The sequence below is a fragment of the Mytilus galloprovincialis genome, chromosome 14 (genome assembly GCF_965363235.1).
Source record: "Mytilus galloprovincialis chromosome 14, xbMytGall1.hap1.1, whole genome shotgun sequence".
NCBI classification, from domain to species: Eukaryota; Metazoa; Mollusca; class Bivalvia; order Mytilida; family Mytilidae; genus Mytilus; species Mytilus galloprovincialis.
Window position 1 is genome coordinate 18534883 of NC_134851.1, and position 22577 is coordinate 18557459.

The following is a 22577-nucleotide window of genomic DNA, read 5'->3' on the forward strand; positions in this document are numbered from 1 at the left end:
CATAAGCCATACATTTTAACGTATTTGACAACGGATTTACAGTTCCAAAGGGGAGTGCAATTATAGGATTTAGTTAGACTTACTCTAAAACGTTTACAAAAGTCTTACTCTACAAGCATAAAGAAATTAGCACCCAACGGGTGTCATAGGTTTGCAGTTGACTGTTAAGGTGATACCTAACACTACAGGGAGATCATGACTCTGTAAAGTCAGCTAAACGTTTTAATTACGTTGTGTTGTAAAAGGAAGATTAAGCTTCTCAATGATGAAATCGGTGTTTGTAAAATTGCTTTATAACCAGTGTAATCTTTCTGACAAAACGGTTGGATCAAAATTTTAAAAAATATATATTTTTGTTGAAGTGTCAAAGTAAATATTTTGACAAAATTTTATGAAAATTAAACGAGCCAAATTAATCATTATTTTAGTGAAAGTGTTGATTACCACCTTAAATCACTGCATTTCATTGCAACCGAAGTTATAATATCCTCGATCTAGCATATTAAACTAGAATGCCAGAGTCAACTTAGACAAAGAAATGCAATGCAAGCAGATAATATAAAAATATAATTCAAATGTTGAAATCATATTAAGATTATATAATGTAACATACTTTCAAAATATCTATTGTTGGAATGAAATTCTATTAAAAATTAAAGCATTTTACGCAAAGTTTGAAAAAAATATCGTTTCTAGAATTATGTAATATTCATCTAGATTGCACGTAAAATTTTAATCTATAACGCTGCGAAAGAAGGATATGGATGGTACATTGTGTGCATGGAGTTGACGGAATAAAGATCAACGAAGGGTTTAAATATAAAGAAATAGAACTATGGACAACACTTACAAAGAAAGGAGAATAATGATCAAAACTTATAAAGAATAGAAGAAAAAAAAATAACACAAATTAACGGTCATAAATTAAAGACTGTAAAAATGAAAGTCTCCCTCTCAGACTCCCTACATTTTAAAATTTAGCTTCTGATTAGATCCAATGTTTCTCTCTGTCTTGAGTCTGCTTGCTGTAAGCTTATCACGGTCTAGGGTAATATTACAAATACAACTAACAAGTTCAAATCTTTTGAAATAATAAAAAAAACTAAAAAAAAAAAAAAAAAAAACACATAAATACACGTATGTATATAAATGATATCAAGCCCAATTCGGACTGTCACATTCGCATCTTCAGTGAACCGTGCAAATTAACGAACCACGATTTAGAATGATTATTTTAAGTTTCACTTTACTTCGTTAAGCACAGTAAATAAAATCAAATGAAAGTCCTATATCAAAACTTAGAAAAAAAGTTTTTTCAGACTGTGTGAGACTTCAACGTGTTTGTTTGATTAATAATGGGTGTGCGTTTTATCCTTCTTATGATTTGAATAAGACTCCGAACAAAAGTAATATACACAAGTCGGACTAATTAAACCACGCAATTATTTTAAATTGTGTTTTAATAGACGAACAGCGTTTCCGTGTTCCCAAAAGCAGCATATGTTTAATCAACTCAAAGACAAAAACTTCAACCATTTTTTTTCGTATATACCGTTTTCACTGATATCCGACAAGTGAAGAGGGAAAGAGAGCGCCTATACAATGCAGAATGGTTGAAGGCCGTACCTTGACCCATAATGGTTTACTTTTATACATTGTTATTTGGATGGAGAGTTGTCTCATTGGTACGCATACCACATCTTCCTATATCTAGTTCAGTTCAGTTCAGTGGAGTGTTTGAACTCATACATATTGCAGTCACATTTCAAAAACATTGAAATATCAGATTTGCTATAAATTAACTCTATATCAAGTTAACAAAATAGCTATAACACAAGGTTTAGCTTTAAAATCGAACAGAGCTATCGGCAAAAAAATACTTTCTGCTATATCTTGTATCAGGTCAACACTATATGTTACGTTATTTTTTGCAGAAATAAAAGACTCCCAAAAAAAAAGATATATATATATATATATATATATATATATATATATATATATATATATATATATATATATATATATATATATGCGTTCACGTGGTATACTATACGGAATCAAACAGGTTGATCTTTTTTTACAAATATTTCAAATTGTGGTACAATAATACTTTAAAAATTCAAATTGCGATGTCATTTATCATGTTTATACTAGTCCAAGAAGTATTTGATACAGTAAGGGAATTTAAGGTAAATAAAAATGAGTATGGGAATGGGGAATACGTCAAATAGACAACCCGACCAAAGAGCAAAATACCGCCGAAGGCCACCAATGAGTCTTCAACACAGCGCGAAAATCCCGCCCTATACAAAAAATGTGTACTAGGTCAGTGAAAATAAACGACACAATAAACTCCAAAACATATAAATGAATCAAATTTGAAAACAAAACAAACATTCAAGACTACATATAACAAAGGACGAGAGATGCTCAAAGACTTGGGACAGGCGCAAAAATGGAATACGACACAACACTTTGTCAAGTACACGAGAGGTAGTCATACGATAATTATTAAATTCAATTAGTTATCACTTGATCAAAATTATCAACTGAAATGTAAGCAAAGTTATTATATGAACTCATTTTCTAAAAAATTGGAAGACAACAATACGTTTAATCGATAAGTATGTAACATATACATGTACATGTATGTTAGTAAGATATCCATCCAACAATACAATATACCAAAAAGATAAATGTACGAGAACGAACAGATAGGACAATTTCAACGTAACTAAATTCATGTCATGTTTAAACCAGGTGCTCCGCAGGACGCAGCTTTATACGACCCCAGTGGTCGAACCCTGAACAGTTGGGCCAATTTTGATCACAATATTCAAGCTTGATACTGTCTGAATTTTGATTGTGATCAAATTTTTGACATAATATAGGTTTTTGCCACAAAATTAATGTGGTTCAAGATCTAACACATCTATTGCTTAATACTGTGCAATTGAATATTTCTTATTGAAACTTTTCAAAATTTGAAATTTGAAAAATGTTGAAAAAAAAAATCCCTTAAAAAAAGGGTAAACTGAGATCCCCCCCAATTTATTGAAAACCCCCCTTGGAACAATAACCCTTAAACTCAATGCCATGCTTTCCTTTGTAATATTGAACCTTGTAGTACGATTTCAGAGAGATCCATACACTTAAACACAAGTTATTGTCATGATTGTTTGGAAACTAGAAACATGCTTCTTTTTGGCCCTTTTTTGGCCCTTAATTCCTACATATTTAGGGCAATTAAACCAAAATTTAATCCCAGCCTCCCCTTTGTTATATGGTACATTGTGGTACAATTTCAGAGAGATCCATGCAATTACACACAAGGTATTGTCTAGAAACTAGATAAATGCTTGTTTTGGCCCCTTTTTGGCCCTTAATTCTTAAACTTTGGCCCCATAACCCCTTAAATGAATCCAAACCTTCTACTTGCGATTTAAAACATTGCAGTATACTTTCAGAGCAATTGAAATACTGGTAAACAAGTTATTATCCTGAAACTAGAAAAATGCTTGTTTTGGCCCCTTTTGGGCCCCTAATTCCTAAACGGTTCGGACCATCATCCCCAAAATAAATCCCAACCTTCCTTTTGTGGTATTGAACCTTCTGAAAAAATTTCATTAAGATCTATTCACTTTAACTAAAGTTATTATCCGGAAACCAAAGTGTCTTCGGACGACGACGACGCAGACGACGCAGACGACGACATCATACCATTATACGAACCCAAAATTTTTTGGGGTCGTATAAAAAGCAAACACATGATCGTGGCATTACCATACAAGATCATACAATGATTTCAAAAACAAAAATTGATTGCAAATTATTGTGTTCAAAATGATACATGTATAATCCCTAAAAAGAAAAGCATAAATCTTCAAACATGCTGGAAATTACAATAGATCACATAAACTACCGACATCGACTCCCCCCCCCCTTTTACGCCGTAAACATTTATTTAGTTTACCGTATAATATAACCTCTAATTCGATCCTGTCAGAGAGAACATATAAGAAAGTTATTTATATTTTACACAAAATAATTCTTACATATTATACATTTGTAGCTGTAACTTTGGCATTTAGAAAAAAATATATGAGTAATGTTTGTATCAACTTTAACCTTCAGGACTTGGGATCACAGCAGAATCCTCGTTTAAAAAAAATAAAGCAATTGTAATTTGGACAGGAGGACATATTTAACATGTAGAAGTACCTGTTTTTGTACTACCCAACTTCCGCTTTCTAATATACATATATAAAGTTATATTATGTTTTTTTTTTCGGCACAGATAACGATAATGTATAGCTTTGACATGAATGGATACAATTGCTATAACTGCTTGAAATTACAGAATATAGCATAGAAACAGGAGGGCTTTCAGTAAGAGGTGTTATTCCTAAAGTAGCAAACATTTATTAAATGGTACTGTCTGCAATCAAACAAGAAGTCTTTACAGCGTTCGTGAACATTTTATTTTAAAATCAAGTCCGTATGTATTAAAACAAGTTTTTCTTTTCTTCTGATTACTAATTAGTAATGGAGAGGATCAACTATAAGCAATAAGACTGTACTGTGCATCCTTTAAAATAGCAATACCATATTCTCAGCAATAAAAGATTCAATACAACAACGAAATTTTGCAGACACCTTTATTTGGGTCTTGCAAACAACAGTGTCACTTTTAAAGGATATGTGACCAGGAACACTAACTGTAAATTAAATATTTTACAGGATTCTAACATTTTTCAATTTTGTCAGTTTTTCCTCAGCTATATCTAATAAACGCCATTAGTCATTATTAAATACATACATGTAATAGAATACATAATTTTTAGTTCTGAGAATTGGTAACTAGTTATGATTTGGCTTTTTTAAAGCTGCAGTAACCGCTCATAATACAAATATAGCAATGTCTTTAAATGCAATCATTGAACGGTCAAGTACAACCTACAGTAACTGATTAATTACAATTTATTGTTCAACTAAAATCTACTGGTCTACTTACAGTTGGTCAAAGTTTCCAAAATTAGGATTTAACAACAGCCTCGTTGTGAAAAGTAGATATTCAAGAATGGAACCAATTGCCTGTCTAAAATATATAAACGGGACTTCTACATGTATGCAAGCAGATGCACTAATGTTTTGTTTTATAGGACGAAACATTAATGTATACTCATATATGTAATTTAATATTTGAATTTCTACAATTTACATCAAATAGGGTTGTAAAATATAATAAATGGGAGGAGCTTGATGTTATTATAAACTCTATATACATATTTATCAATTTGGAGTTTCCCATTTATGGTGACGTAAGCACTGTTATTCACATTCGAAAGGCAGGGAAAATGGAAAGACTGTATCTACGTGTAATACAAATTGTTTCTAATAAACGGCTAAAATTATAATGTTTCTCATTATACAAACCAAATTCTAATGTTTTCTGCCACGAACCGTCCTGCATCTAACGTATGCTCGTAAAGGTCCACCATATACAAAAAAATAAATAAAAATAATAAAACAAAAATAAAAAAAATATACTTTAAGCTTTTTTTCAGAAAATGAAGTATCTTACATATCTTGTTTATGCCGATGGTTTTTGTCGAGCCTGCAACTTTTGTTGCAGAAATCTCGACATAGGGATAGTGATCCGGCGGCGGCGGCGGCGGCGGTGTTAGCTAACTTCTTAAAAGCTTTATATTTTAGAAGGTGGAAGAACTGGATGCTTCATACTTTGTATATAGATGCCTCATGTTACGAAGTTTCTGTCAGTCACATGTCCAATGTCCTTGACCTCATTTTCATGGTTCAGTGACCACTTGAAAAAAAAGTTCAAATTTTTTGTAATGTTGAATTCTCTCTTATTATAAGTAATAGGATAACTATATTTGATATGTGCGTACCTTGCAAGGTCCTCATGTCTGTCAGACAGTTTTCACTTGACCTCGACCTCATTTCATGGATCAGTGAACAAGGTTAAGTTTTGGTGGTCAAGTCCATATCTCAGATACTATAAGCAATAGGGCTAATATATTCGGTGTATGGAAGGACTGTAAGGTGTACATGTCCAACTGGCAGGTGTCATCTGACCCTGACCTCATTTTCATGGTTCAGTGGTTATAGTTAGATTTTTGTGTTTTGGTCTGTTATTCTCATACTATATGCAATAGGTCTACTATATTTGTTGTATGGAATGATTGTAAGGTGTACATGTCTAGCGGGCAGATGTCATGTGACCTTGACCTCATTTTCATGGTTCAGTGGTCAAAGTTAAGTTTTTGAGTTTTGGTCTTTTTATCTAATACTATATGCCATAGGTCAACTATATTTGGTGTATGGAAATATTTTATGATCTTTATGTCAGTCGCGCAGGTTTTATTTGACCGTGACCTCATTTTCACGGTTCATTGCACAGTGTTAAGTTTTTGTGTTTTGGTCTATTTTTCTTAAACGATAAATAATAGGTCAACTATATATGTTGTATAGAAGCATTGTTAGCTGTACATGTCTGCCTGGCATGGTTCATCTGACCTTGACCTCATTTTCAAGGTTCATTGGTCTTTGTTTAGTTATCTTGGTTAATGTTAAGTTTATGGTACAGTTGTTATAAAGCTTAGCTTTATACTTAGGACTATCAACATAATATCAATGATTAGTATAGAAGGCGAGACATTTCAGCGTGTGCACTCTTGTTGGAATTTCGATCGGCACAAGAAAAAAGGAAAAGTAGAAGAAAAACATTCTGAACTATGTAGCTTAACATATACAAGCTTCAGCTTTTCTGCAAATAAATTGATGAATAGGGAAATAAAGTCAACAGTTTTATATGTACATTAAAGTATTCCCATGAAATAGAATATCGAACCAGTTCCTAGATTTATTTCGATAAAGAGTGTTGTTTAAAAGGAACAAACTTTACGAAGACTTATTGGTAAAGATTTTCTTAAATACTAAAATTGAGAATGGAAATTGGTAATGTGTCAAAGAGACAACAACTCGACCAAAGAGAAAAAACAGAATAAGGCCACCAATGGGTCTTCAACAAAGCGAAAAATTCCGACCCGGAGGCTAGCTTCAGCTATCTTTGAGAAAACTCTTTACATAGCATTGGCACTTACACAGCATTGAGTTATACTGACCCATTCGTCTCCGGGGTCTTTGTTCGGAACTCATTGGCACATGCACAGCATTAAATTATACTGACCCATTCGTCGCCGGGGTTTTTGTTCGGAACTCATTGGCACATGCACAGCATTGAGTTATACTGACCCATTCGTCTCCGGGGTCTTTGTTCGGAACTCATTGGCACATGCACAGCATTGAGTTATACTGACCCATTCGTCGCCGGGGTCTTTGTTCGGAACTCATTGGCACATGCACAGCATTGATGTATACTGACCCATTCGTCTCCGGGGTCTTTGTTCGGAACTCATTGGCACATGCACAGCATTGAGTTATACTGACCCATTCGTCTCCCGGGTCTTTGTTCGGAACTCATTGGCACATGCACAGCATTGATGTATACTGACCCATTCGTCTACGGGGTCTTTGTTCGGAAGTTAATAAGACAAAGAAAGTTAAATACGGTAAGACAATTAGAAAAAGATGCATGGTCTTCTTCTTTTTTTTATACACAAGCTCAAAACGGCGTAACATACATATAGTTGAATATAAAATTGAGAATGGAAATGGGGAATGTATCAAAAAGACAGCAACCCGAGCAAAGATTAAAAAAACAGCCAAAGTCCACCAATGGGTCTTCAACACATCGAGAAAATTCTTGCATACGGAGGCGGACAATCAGCTGATCCATAAACTATCTCCTGAGGTGTGTCAGCCCCAAAAATAAGAGGACTACTTTCTGATTTACATTTTGATTTACATACAAGTAATAAACATTGATTTTAACTTTTTGCTTGTTTTTAAAAAGACAATTATGTCTGATTAGACAGGAATGGTGTTATTATCTCAATTTTTCCACTTTCAGAAGATGTTTTATAGTGATGGGTTTGGAATGAAATCAAAATTGCGGCTATTTTTCTGTTATCGAATTGTCCCTTATCACTGATTTTGTATAGCATTATGGATCGTATCAATCCTCAATTTTAAGGCCTGTTGACACGAATTATCCCAATGTTCAGGTTTTCTCTTTGGTGCGTTTTTCTCGGCGTATTTTCTTTGCTGTACTATCTTGTCTTTTTTTCTGTTGAAATTGCCATACACAACCAAACCTTTTTGCTGATAAATAATAACACTTCTACATAAATAAATATGTTGCACTCAATGATGAATGATATATAAATATTACAATTCATTATCAGACGTACCAAAATGACAGATGAAAATTTACCCAGTTTTGATGATAAGCAAATCCATTTTTATTGATGAATTTTAACCAAAAAGCTCGGAACGTATGAAGAAATTAACTATAGTGGCTGCTAATATATCGTAGAACGTGTAGAAAAATCCGTCCGTTCGGAACAAATCTTAACATTCATTAAGCTAGTGAAATAGATCGTCCATACCTCCCTGTATGTGTCTGTATTTGTGTACCGTTTATGGACCACACTATACAATACTCAGACACACTGCCAAGTAACAAATTATCCTCACTGATGCATTTTTAGATTTATTGAGAACATCCAAGTGCGCGCTGACTCAAGCTGGCGACCAGTCAAGCTAGCCACCACTAAAGTTAGCGATGAGAATCAACTAGTCAAAGTCTCCGGGGTCTTTGTTCGGAACTCGATAAGACAAAAAAAGTTAAATAAGACAATTAGAAAATAGGACGATTGTCTTTCTTTTTATATACACTAGAACACACCCATAATATCGCGGGTCCGTGACTGAATTAAAGTATATAAGCATATGCATATGCCTTATTTTAGTATTTGTAATGTCATCTGATAAAGTCATGCCGATTATAAGATGCACAGTTTTCTCTGCTTTCAAAATCTTTCTGTTTGAATCCGTCGACCTGGGACCTATCAATTATTGGTAATATTAATTATTTGGAAAACAAAGGGGCCTGGAATGGAATATTTTTTAATCAACAGCATTGTTCTATATTAGTTATAAATAAAGTTGAACTATTTGATTCACTGTTTGACGTCATGCCGGCTAACAAATTGAAAAATGTACCTACGCGCCTTTTTTTTTTAAGTCTAGATCTTTGGTATTCGTATTGTCATCTTAGAAAGTCATACTGATCAAAAAAGTTCCAGTTCGACGGGTTCAAACAGAAAGATTTGAAAGCAGAGAAAACTGTGTATCTTATAATCGGCATGAGTTTATCAGATGACAATACTAATACTAAAATAAGGCTTGCGCATAGTTATATACTTTAATTCAGTCACGGACCCGCGATATGACGGGTGTGTTCTAGTAATCCATATAAGAATGCACTAAATCTAATCAGACAATTGAATACAGGTAATTGATCTGACTTCTCCTTCTTTACTTTCTTATCTTGTTTACTTGTTTTAATATTTATGCTGATGTAGGAATTAGGTTTCGTAGGTTTATTGTTATCAAAGAAGATAATTTTGGAATCAATATATAACCTGGAAACTTCTTTTGTTTGCATTTATTTTGGGAAAACCCATCATTTAGCTATTTAAATGAAAAGCTGATACTGATACTGTGCCTTTAGTACTTCATACATAATTTGAGGGTCTGGTTAGGAGTCTTTAATTTCTTAAATCTTTATATTTTTTTTACCATTTTTCAATTTTCTTAATTCATTTTGCTAATTATCCTCTATTTTTGTTTTATTAATTTGTTTTATTTTGTTTCACTATTCTTTATCATGATTTATCGGCTTATTTTTTATGTCAGTTCTTTATTTCCCCCTTTATCTCCTCCAGTATACTCTTTATTCTGCAAACCCCATATATGCCCTCTAATACTGCTTTTTTCTTTAACCTTCTTACAAATAATATTAGTTTACACAATACGTGTCTCTTTGTATTGTTTTCTTTTACACATCATTAATATCATTTTCATCTTCAATTAGACCACAACACCTATTTATTCTCTTTATTAATAAATTATTCAATTGTCATACATGGTTCAGTTCTTTATTTAGACTTGGTATTCCTTGCTAGTAAAATGGGAATCCGAAAACCCAAATTTTATCATATTAATAGAAGATAATGTAATGGTAGGGCGTAGACCATTCGTCTTTAAATTATCTGTACAAGGATTTATATGTACAAATCCTTGCTCTGGACAAGTATTTTTCGACTTTAATAATAAAAAAAGTACAATAACATATTTTCTTACAAAACAAACAATGGAAAGATATTTTAAAACTCTAATGTTTAATTTTATTTTTTTCTTACTTATTTTTAGTAAGAGAAATGACAAAATCAATGGTCCACGCCCTAGCATTTACGTTTTAACAGAACTTATACAATTATAGCCTTTGTATGAGGTCGATACAAGGATATATTGACCTGAAAGAAGTATATTGACTGAGGACGACGTCCGAGGTTGATATACTTTTTTGGGTCGATATATCCTGTATTGACCTCATAAATATGCTATAATCGTTTTTTTTTTATTAAACGACGTAGGAAAAACATAATACGATATACAGTACTGTGATCAGCTGATAAACTTTTTTTTATTAAACCACGTAGGAATAAACATACGATAGGAATAAACATAATTCGATATACAGTACTAAGTAATAGTCTTTATTGTGAAAACAATTTCTGTTCTTGTAATATATCTTATAATTTAATAAGATAAGAATGATGACTTCAGAAACTTAATTCCAAAAAAAAAAAAAACCGAATATTTTTATCTGTTGCAAAGATATACTAGATAGATATTTTTAAAAGATACAAAGAGAATTATGATTGGTTCAAAAAAGCCACGCAAACTTGGATTTGAGGTACCTCTATATTTTCAAATGAGTTAGTCCATTTATTCTTAGCTATATTCTATTTTTGTTTTATCCATGATTCTCTATTCTTTATTTTGAGCACTCCATTTTTACCTATTTTATATTTTCATCAGGATGTATTATTCTCAATTCATTAATTTTCTCAGTTTGCCCTAAGGCTTTAATCTGGACTTTTTGATCATTATTCTCGTTATTCTAGCCAGGGCCTTTCTATACTACATGTAACTTAGAACAGAAAGTCCCTGTTCCAGCACTTCAATAATCTCTATTCCTTATATTTCTGCACCCAATTTTACTTTATTCTTCGTTGTTTGACCTAATTTTTTCTTTTCATCCCTTTATTCTGCATTTTTTGTTCAATATTCTCTATTCTGAAAACCCCACCAAGCTTCATGACATGTGAACAAATCTGTGTTAGTTTATAGGAACGTGTCAAGCCGTTTTTCTAAAAATAACTAAACTTAGTTCCCGCTTGAAGTGCTTACTTGTTTGTCGATCTGGAAAGTGACTGCCATTTATCATATTTCCTTTTACTTCTTGAAAATGAATCCAAAAAAGTTAATTTAAAATACCAAATACATTTTATGAACCTTAGCCTTCATAATGCAAATATGGATACAATGACATTTTCAATACCTTTAGTAGCATATTAATCTATTGTAATAAAAGTTCATAATATCTTATAAAATTTGTAGATTTAGCTAACAAGGTCCTTATATTAGGATAAAGTAACATTTGTTTATAGTGGAAAGTTGTTTTAACGTTAAATAAGCTACAATTAAAAATTGCTTGCTAGTCCCTCTCTGTGATTACCTTTAGATAACTCGGTTCATTTTCCAATCTTTTTTTTTCTTTTTTTTTTTTATCTTTATTCAATTCTTCAACATATATATACAACAGATATATTACATATTACACAAAAATATCACAAGGCAATGTTTTTAAGTATAATCACATATATAATCAGCACAATAATTAGAAATTAAATGTTATGACACCTTCGGTTTCTTGTACCAGAATATTATTCTTTAAAAAGTGTTTCTCAAAAACATTTCTCATACATCTTGCATCACACAAATATTCATACAGGTAAGTTATATAATGTTTTACAGTGTATTTAAATAGTCTAATAAGATCAACATTACTGTTTAAATTTTTAAGTAAATTCCTTCTTCTGAAGATACAATATCTTGCTACAGATAACATGAAATTGACAAAACTTACATTTACGCCTTTGATAGATCCAAATAAACCAAACATAAATACCTCTTCATACACTAAATTATCAATTTTGTCAGAATCAACATTATCAAATAAAACTGACAACTTTTGTTGCATAAACAGATGAAATTCTACTAATTCAGAACATAATAGAAATAAATGAGTGATATTTTCTACTTCCTTTTCACATACATCACATACATTGTAATTTATAAGTTTCATAGTCATAAGTTTAGAATTTGTGAAAATACAATAATGTGCTATTTTGAAATCTAGATCCATTAATATAGATGGTTTCCAATAAAAATTAACGTTTTTCCATACTTTACAAAGATCATTCTCTTCAATCTCAAAAACTTCCGTCCACTTTTTATAGCAAATAGGATGCTGACATAGTTTACTAGTAAGTAATAAATACAATTCTTTTGTCGAACACATAGAAATTTCTGACAATTTATCTTTGAAAATGACATTAATATTTATAGAGCGAGAAACATTTCTCTTATGAATATTTTTATGAATAATTTCTGTCCATTCTTTAGGCAATACTACGGAAGCCGATAAGGGCCATTCAAAAAAAAAATTTATGTCGTAATTACGACATAGCATGTCGTAATTTCGACATAACATGTCGTTATAACGACATCTCTATGTCGTAATTTCGACATAATATGTCGTTATAACGACATCGCTTTGTCGTAATTTCGACATAACTTGTCGTAATAACGACATAGCTATGTCGTAATAACGACATCACTATATATATTAAAGAATATGTATTATGATTGCCAAGACACTAAATGACACAGAAATTAACAACTATAGGTCATATCATAATGCCCCCAATAACTAGAAAAGCCCCCGCATAATCAGCTATAAAAGAGGGACGAAAGATACCAGAGGGAGAGCCCCCGAAATGCTGTGTGGCAGACAGTGTTATAAATTAATTATTAGCTCCCTTGGTAAAACTCCAAATTTCATATTTAATGTATTTCATTGTTAAATAATTTACATGAAGCTGAATAAGTATATATCTGTTAATTGCATAGCTTTTGCTATTTGAATTCATTGATTAAAGATATTTATTTTTATCATATGTTTAGTAGTAAATACAGTAGTTTTGCATATGTGATAAATAGCCTGCTGTTTAATCCATATCGCGCAACTTTGATGCGCACCCTTTATCGCATACCCTTTATCACACCCCTACCCTTTATCGCATACCCTTTATCACACCCCTCCTTTTTTTTTTTTTTTTTTTTTTTTTTACATAAAGTCAGTTTTGGTTTTTTTTTTGCTTAAGAAAAATTTTCCTCAAAATAGGTAAATTTTTTGAATGACGTCATTGTTTGGTATGTGACATCACGAACGTCTAGTTTTCACATTGTATGTGACGTCACGAACGTCAAGTTTTCATATTTTTGGCACACTAAATGCAACTATGAAAAAATACAAAACACACAAATTAATACAATAATAAACAAAATATTTTTAAAACAACAGCACGCAAATTGTAAGGTAACCCAGGTGCTCCGGATCAGTAATTGAGCAGTTCTTTTAAGGCCTTTGAAACAAGACAAAAGTAGAACTGAAAGTAACCCAGTGCTATGGATCAGAAAACAGTTCATATAATATAATACTCTACTGTTGAAATATATGATAAAGCGTATAATACATGTCAAAATCCGTATCACATGCCGTATCACCCTCGACCAATATCATCCCTCGGGCCTAAAGGCCCTTGGGCTGATATTGATGTCTCGGGATGATACGACATATGATACGGATTTTGCCATGTATTATTCTCTATATATTGTAAAGTTTAATATTTGTATCGTCGCAAAATCTTTGGTCACCTTCTTTAGTTACCTTCTGTGAGAAACTTATATATTTTATAGATCCTAATTGAAAGTAATAAGAAACCGTCGGGGGACTAAGCCGACTGACATAAAGTCCTATCAAGGCAAGCAAAGCCTAACACCTTTCTTTAAAGAAGCGCACAACTACGTGGTTTGTGGTAATGTCAGAGGGTGAATGGACGTATCGATTGCTGTGTATTTACTGTCAAACGATGGGCACGATGTTCCTAAAACTCGACGTTACACATAAAAAGCGGCGTCGAAGAGGGTTTTTGATTAATTTTTGCAAGTTTTATTCGTTGTTTTATATGTTGGTTGATTTATTTATTATATTACAAAATTTTAAAAATTTCTGATTCTGGTTCTGTTCGTTTTGTGATGTCATTTTATCATAAATTACCTTAAGTTGTGGAAATCTATTTAATAATGTTTACCCTTTAAGTTATTTCAACTTAAAATGCATTACTGTCGCAAGTAATGTGGGAAAGAAAGATGGGACAGAAGTAGATATATAGGCAGATGTGGTACAGTTATCCGTAAAAAAGATATTTTTTTTAGATGTACGAAACTTTTATCATATGATGTTTAACTTTCAAGGTGCATATCATCTGTCATTGTAAAATTTCTAAATCTTAACTCAACCCCAATACAAATATATCTGACACTCTGCAAGTAAATCGAACATTTTTACCCTTGGTTAAATTTGAATAGAATTGTATTTTCCCTGGTACATAAGTTGTCGAAATACACCCCTTCAATTACTTGAACCTTGGCTTGAGAATTATTTCCGCAAGTCATCTATAGTGTTTAATTTCTGATATACATTTTAAAATATAGTAATCTACTCCTGGATCGTCCGCGAAAACGGCTTAAATAATCCCGGGTTTTTAAAATTCGATGAAACTGTTTTCGTCGCTGTTTGGGATTTGTCTTTCAATTACTAGTACCTCCATTTCATGCACAAGTTTATATTGACGAAAAGTTCCGGCTTCGCTAGTACAGGAATTAATTTCATCACGACAGTTATAACATGAATAGCAGGACAAATCGCGAAGTAAAACACTCCGTGAACTGGTATAAGTCTTTTAATATTGGTGATTGCACCTTACTGAAATGACGACTTTAAATGATCTATGGAGTACTTCCACAATATAAATTTCAATTCGAATTTTACATTTAGAGGATTGTCTTGGTGTCTAAAAATTGTCTTTGCAAAAGTTGTACGAAGTTCATGTAATGAGCTGTTTTTCCCCATTTCATCATTCTTTTAAATAAATCGTTAAAAGCTATAAACGATTAATAAAAATTGCATAATTTAACCTGTGCCGAACCTATGTCCCCGGGTGGAGTCTATAGCAACATGCGCTATTCTTTTTTTTTCGGCAGCAATCATCAACCTGTTTTTCCAAATTTCACAACACGATTTGTTTTAATTATCATGAACATTTAATTGAAACTTAAGCACATGTAACGACGGAAATTAGCGTCTTTCGAACTTTCGACGTTTGGACAAATTGGCTACTGTTTTGTAATGTGTGGAAGCATTTTATTCCTTTAAGACCCAAACATGTAGTTAATAAGAAAAGAATCTTGTCATTTTTTACTCTTCGTGTATCTAACTTTTGTTTTGATTAATTATAAAAAATACGCGTTAACTGCTTTGAAAAATGAAATATCAACTTGGACAAAATGACTACCGTTTGAAAAACGACTGTGTAGAGAAGATTTTATTGAATCAGCAATCTTTGAACTCACGAACAATGAGGCAAATATTTGTACTTTTGTTAGATATTATTATTGTCTTACTATTTTTATTAATTTTCTGCTACTTACAAAATTCACTTTCAGTCGTTGAGATAACGAAAAACGTCGTTGGACATTTTTCTTATTCCCGCTTAATATAAAGCCACCGAGTCAAATAAAATTTGGCAAAAATAACGTCTTTAACGCCACAAAGAACCAACACCTGTCGTTGTTCCTGCCAAGTATCAAGAAGATCAGAGAATAAGAAATAGGATCACTATACATAAGATTTAAAACAGTTTTTCATAAATGTAACGTTGGACATCCGGTTTTTTTTCACATAGCTTTGCTAATATAATCATCAAATATACTAGATATTACTTAGTATATGATCAAGAGCTGTAAAAACATAATTTGAAACATATATTGAATTTGCTTTAATATTGGTTCGTGTTTTCTAACATTTTTATTTTGTTTTGCGGATGAAATTTCGAAGATTCTCTTTTAAATACTAAAGGTTGTAGAAACATTGTGTCCAACGTTTGTAAGTAGAACAATCAAGATATTTCAATTCTCCCTTATTACACGAAGGCATGTAGTTGGGCGCTGGTTTATAGGTAGGATGTATATCAGTCCTCATATAATTCCTCACATATTAGTTCGAACAAGTAGAGCGTTTATCAGACTAAGTCTCTATCTCATTCTAAAGGATCTATAAATTATATAATTTTCTCACAGAAGGTAACCAAAGAAGGTGACCAAAGATTTTGCAACGATACAAATATTAAACTTTACAATATGAATAAATATCTTTAACAAATGAATTCAAATAGCAAAAGCTATGCAATTAACAAATATATACTTATTAAGCATCATGTAAATTAATCAACAATGAAATACTTTAAATATGAAATTTGGAGTTTTACCAAGGGAGCTAATAATTAATTAATGTTAACACTGTCTGCCACACAGTATTTCGGGGCCTCTCCCTCTGGTATCTTTCGTCCCTCTTTTATAGCTGACTATGCGGGGGCTTTTCTAATTATTGGGGGCATTATGATAACATATAGTTGTTAATTTCTGTGTCATTTAGTCTCTTGGCAATGATAATACATATTCTTTAATATATATAGTGATGTCGTTATTACGACATAGCTATGTCGTTAAAACGACATAGTGATGTTGTAATAACGACATGTTATGTCGAAATAACGACATAGCGATGTCGTTATAACGACATGTTATGTCGAAATTACGACATAGCGATGTCGTAATAACGACATGTTATGTCGAAATTACGACATGCTATGTCGTAATAACGACATAATTTTTTTTTTTGAATGGCCCTTATCGGCTACCGTACAATACAACTTTTAAAGTATTAAATCTTTTTACAATACTGTTAATATCACAATGATTAGTTACATTTTGTATCATCTCAAATATAGCCATTTCTGGTAAAAAAACCCTCTATAACTTCATAACATTTAATGAATGGCTATTATTTATTTTGAATTTATTGAACCATAAAATTAATTTTTGACTCTTCACATTTTACATAATCCGACAAAGTCAGAGTGGGCGTGTCGCCATAAAAATTGACAACATTGAAAATAAAACTAATACTTTTAACCAATCAGAAGACAGTAAATACACCAAATTTATTTATATATCTTTTACTTGAACAATTCCAGCATTTATAAAATCATACCATATAACAGTTTTTCCATCGAACAACACATTTGGATTACAAAATAAGGGTTGATCGTATACATTTTCAGTGCTAAGATCAAATTCAATATCATCTCTTAAGAGATCAAAATCTTTAAACATTTCTTTGTATACATTAGGAATACACTTCAAGTTTTCAGGTAAAGACATGAATAATATTTCTTCTGATAAGTTCATATTTAAAATTTTTGAAATAAAATATTTAAATGTAGACTTCCATAGCACTTTATAATTCTTGTCTAAAAACCTGGCTAAAAATTTTAATCTAAATGCATACATCTTTGATTCAATATCAGGTAACTGTAAACTTCCATTACACTTTTGATCAATGATGGTGTTATATTTTACTAAGTGTGCACCATTATTCCACACAAAACTAACACATGCAGTTTTATTATCTCGTAAAACTTGATCTGGCATCGATGTTACAAACAAAGAATACCATTATCCATCTATCATAAAGGGAAGATAAACTATACACATTTCAATCATAGTCTTTTTCAAAAATGATGAACGGATCTTTATATTGGTATGTAATCATTTTAAACGTTTCAAATTTATGAAATTAAATTCGTACATCAATGTTTTTGATACACCAATAACAAAACCTGAAATATATTGAATTGATACATTTTGTAACTATTCAAATTTATATCAGAAACCTAAACTTAATTATAAAGTAATGAACCTGTTAAAGGGAGACAATACTCACATAACTTTTTCGAATTGGCACATATTAATACAACGGAATGTCACTCTTGCATACAAATGGCACATCAATATAATTAATTAACTGTGCAATCGCGCTCCACCTTCAATGATGATTCTAAATTATAAATATAACCAAAAGTTGTTAATCTATAGATAGTAAAGACTAATGAATTGTAACCCACTGTTTAAATATTTCTTTGCATTTTTTTAAAACTTCCTCAGTAAAATGCTTGAGCCACTTGACTTTCATATCTCATAATTAACGTTTTTACACAATATTTAAATAAAGTAGCTAAAGATTATTCGCTTCTCAAAGTGTAAGACATAATAAAAATCGTATGCTTGCACCATCTTACCCAAAAACAGATTTAATTAAGTTCTGAACATTTCGACATTTCTTCGTTAAAACCGGTTTTAAACAAATCACAAGTACGTGTTAAGATCCGACTAAATACCCATATCCAGATATCGTCAGGTAAATTTGCTACCTTTAGATTTAGAAATTATAAACAAGGGTATTCTAAATATAACAACAAGGGCATTTAAAATATTAATTCAAACAATGTCTAACCTTGCCACTTCATCAATTTCTTAGAAATTAATTTCCATTGCAATAAAAATGCGTAGCGTGTATCTTCAAAGTTCATAATTGCCCTCTTGTTATACATCCTTCCTTGTTTTAATACAAGGTGTTACCATTTGATATTAAGGGGGAGAGGGAGGGCAAGGATGCAATTAGAAGGAAATAGGCAGGACGTATAGGACTTTTTAGTATAAAAAAGACAGGATGCGCCACAGTGCCGAAAAACCCAAAACAGGATGTCAATTCACTTAAAAATAGTCCGGATAAACTTATAAAACAAAAATGTGTCCAAAGTACACAGATGCCCCACTCGCACTATCATTTTACATGTTTAATGGACTGTAAAGTTGGGTAAACAAGAATGTGTCCATAGTACACGGATGCCCCACTCGCACTATCATTTTCTATGTTCAGTGGACCGTGAAAATTGGGGTTAAACCTTTAATTTGGAATTAAAATTAGAAAAATCATATCATAGGGAACATGTGTACTAAGTTTCAAGTTGATGTAACTTTAACTTCATCAAAAACTACCTTGACCAAAAACTTTAACCTGAACTTCGCACTATTATTTTCTATGTTCAGTGGACCACGAAATTGGGGTCAAAACTATAATTTGGCATAAAAATTAGAAAGATCATATCATGGGGAACATGTGCACTAAGTTTCAAGTTGATTGGACTTCAACTTCTTCAAAAACTACCTTGACCAAAAACTTTAACCTGAAGCGAACGGACGCACAGACGGACGCACAGACGGACGGACGAACGGACGGAGGCACAGACCAGAAAACATAATGCCCCTCTACTATCGTAGGTGGGGCATAAAAATCTAATTTGGCATTAAAATAAGAAAGATCATACCATAGAGAACATGTGTACTAAGTTTCAAGATGATTGGACTTCAACATCATTAAAAACTACCTTGACCAAAAACTTTAACCTGAAACTTGCATTTTCATTTTCTATGTTCAGTGGACCGTGAAATTGGGGTCTAAAGTCTTATTTCGCTTTAGAATTAGAAAGTTCATATCACAAGCAAGATATGTACTAAGTTTCAAGTCGATTGGACTTCAGCTTCATCAAAAACTACCTTGACCAATAACTTTAACGAACGGCCGCACGGTACGACGAACGAACGAACAGACGGACGGAGACACAAACCAGAAAACATAATGGCCCTCTACTATCGTAGGTGGGGCATAAAAAGGCAGAACCAGACAGAGTGAAGAATAAAAAAGCAGGACAGAGATGACAACTTAACAAAAGCAGGACAATATGTTTTATCTTACCTTCCAAATATACAAAATACAAGATTTTATTTGATCGATGAGATACCCACGGGTGAAAATTGATAGTCATAACTAATAAGACATGCACACGTATATATGCTACATTATCATAATAATAACTAAAGACTTCAACAACGTGTGAAGAAGAAAAACAAGCGCGACTGTTAAGTTTGTTTTTTGAAGTAAAGCTGAAAGAAATTAAGGACAAAAATCAGAATGGCGTTTAAAGGTTGCACTTTGTAAATACAGCTGTTCTCAAACCACGCCTCTTTAGGGGATATTTTGAATATGCATGGCCAATTAATATTGTTTACATACTGGTTCCCAGTTATGGTCTCTGTGTTCCATCTCACAGAGACATAACTTGGGAATGTTACCAGTAAATAAACATGTGCATATTGTTTATATTGAAAACTGTGGTAACCCTTAGTTAGAATTAGGGGTAGTTAGGAAAATTAGTGTTAGTTTAAACTCTGAGATGTTCAGGGCATATAAACTTTAAAAATATGCCGCATAGCCCTATATTTTGAACTTTGAAAAAACAGTAAGATGTGGACTGGAGACATAGGCAGGATTGGATACTTTATATAATCTTGAATGTTTTAATGATTGACTGCTAAACATTACATTTATAGTGTTCTGATATGCTTTCAATATGTTATCAAACAGGTTCTAGGCATTTTATATCAGGAAATATGCAAAAAGGGTAAGCTGGCAATAATTAAAGTCTTGTTTTCAATTTTTTTAAAAATTGAAACAGGGGAGGGTGTATAAAATGTACAGGTAAGAAAAACTTAAAGAGTATACACAGGGATTTCTTTAAAGGCTATAATTCTGATAAATGAGTATTAATGTGAGAAAAACTAATTTTACAGAGTTTTCTATTTGAATAAATGTTTGTATAGGTTACACTTTGTAAATACAGCTGTTCTCAAACCACACCTCTTTTGGGGAGATCTTGACTATGCATAGACAATTAATTTTGTTTACACACTGGTTCCCAGTTATGGTCTCTGTGTTCCACACAGAGACATTACTTGGGAATGTTACCAGTAAATAAACATGTGAATATTGTTTATACGTTGAAAATATGCCACACAGCCCTATATTTTGACCTTTGAAAAAATTGTAGTGCATATGAACTTTCAATTCTAGGATAATATTTTTTTTCAAAACTTCATAGTAAAAGTGGTACAGTTTTAGCCGTATTAGTCCTATGGGAAATTGCATTGTCAATACTTACAGAAATGCAACCTTAAATCTATCAATTGTTGCTTTCTGTTGTAAATATTACACGAATATTAAGGTTAAGAGCAAAATTGATTATAAAATAATATACGATAGATTCTGTATAAAATTCGGTATCAAATTAAGGAATTTTAAACTGCCAGAAAATGAAGCAAAACCATTTTTGATAGTGTCAAAAGCTTTCCATGGCACCAGGCAATCTATAGATCCTTTAGAGAGTTTGTGTTCACTAAAAAGAATCGCATCAAACGTAGTAATTCTGACCAGATATGACTGGGTATTTATACTTTTCAAAAAGCCAAACGGACGACACACTTTGCTAAAAGTATTCAAATCGACAGGAATAGTCTAGGTGATGACTATATCTCGTTACTCCAAAAAAACCTTGGCCCGTCAACCCTTGAATCTTTGTCGTTTAGAGAATATAATTGCGAAGATAAGATGCTAATAAGAATGCATAATGAAACCAGAAAAAAAACAAGTTTAGATAATTTTAAATGATCGCAATAGCCATGATAGCTAAACGCCAAGCAATCATGAGTTTGGTACATTTCGCACATTTATATATATATATATATATATGAGTCTGAAAGATTGTGTAACAATACCGATAAATAGATGGAAACAAAACACTAAAAAGTGTTGAATATCATTGCACAAAGATGGAAAAACTGAACAGATGATATAAATTATACAATAATTGCAAATATTTCGGCTCAACAAATGGCCTTCTTCGGTGACAAAAGTTTTAACAATAATGAGATACAATGTATAAGGTGTAAACATAGATCACTAATAATACAGGTAAGTTTTGGTCGATTGATTTTAATCCAAAATCCTGAATATAATAATATAAACACTGGACTGTAAATTTAATTATTTCTTTCTATTGATTCCATTTGGATGGATATATATGGTAACCCAGATAGACCAATCGTCTCAGCTAATGGTCATCCCACCGAAAAAATATCCGAATTCGTTGATTACTATCTTCGACCACATGTAGAAAACTTGCCATCTTTTATTAAAGATTCTACAGATTACTTACTAAAAATGCAGGATTTAAACCCTCTACCTGCCAATACTACTCTTGTCACTATGGATGTCACCTCTCTCTATACGAATATTCCCCATGCTGATGGTATTGAAGCATGTAGAGAAGTTTGGGACTCTCGATCTCTTAAAATTCCACCTACTGATTGCTTAGTTGAAATGCTTACTATGGTCTTGAAAAAGAACAACTTCACATTCCAAGGAGAACACTATTTAC

General features: G+C 32.1%; 1 protein-coding gene across 2 annotated transcripts in view; it reads right to left on the bottom strand.

The window, feature by feature from the left end:
- The window catches only part of LOC143059181 (ecdysone-inducible protein E75-like), a 96551-nt gene that overhangs the window by 60677 nt on the left and 13297 nt on the right, over positions 1-22577 (bottom strand). The window contains exon 2 of one of the 2 annotated variants that reach the window (XM_076232673.1): positions 5015-5098. The exons of the other annotated variant lie outside the window; for it this stretch is intronic. The gene's annotated coding sequence lies outside the window, so the exon portion shown is untranslated. The remainder of the gene's footprint in view (positions 1-5014; positions 5099-22577) is intronic. 2 annotated transcript variants of the gene reach the window in all.